This window comes from Camelina sativa, chromosome 6, assembly GCF_000633955.1.
Source record: "Camelina sativa cultivar DH55 chromosome 6, Cs, whole genome shotgun sequence".
Taxonomy (NCBI): domain Eukaryota; kingdom Viridiplantae; phylum Streptophyta; class Magnoliopsida; order Brassicales; family Brassicaceae; genus Camelina; species Camelina sativa.
This window is the reverse complement of record NC_025690.1, coordinates 15,839,424-15,839,932: the sequence shown is the minus strand read 5'-3', so window position 1 is coordinate 15,839,932 and position 509 is coordinate 15,839,424.

Sequence of the window (509 nt, the reverse complement as noted above, 5' to 3'; positions counted from 1 at the left end):
GGCAACGAACGGCTCAACAAGTTCTTCGCGCAATACGGAATCGCTAAGGAGACAGATATCATCTCCAAATACAATTCAAACGCAGCTTCTGTGTATCGTGACCGGATCCAAGCTTTAGCTGAAGGTAGGCCTTGGAAGGATCCGCCTGTTGTTAAGGAAGCGGTAGGAGGAGGAGGTGCGGTGATGAATAAGAAGAAGCCTCCGTTGGCGCAGGGAGGTGGAGGAGGATGGGATAGTTGGGATAACGATGAATCCTACAAATCTTCTTCAACTGATATGAGACGGAATCAATCGGCGAATGATTTTAGGGCATCGGGAACTAGAGGAGGAGGAGGAGGAGGTGCACATGTGAAGTCAAAGTCATCTGAGGATATATACACTCGATCCCAGCTGGAGGCTTCTGCCGCGGGGAAAGAGAGTTTCTTCGCGAGGAGAATGGCGGAGAATGAGTCTAAGCCTGAAGGTCTTCCTCCTTCGCAAGGTGGCAAGTATGTTGGATTCGGATCAAG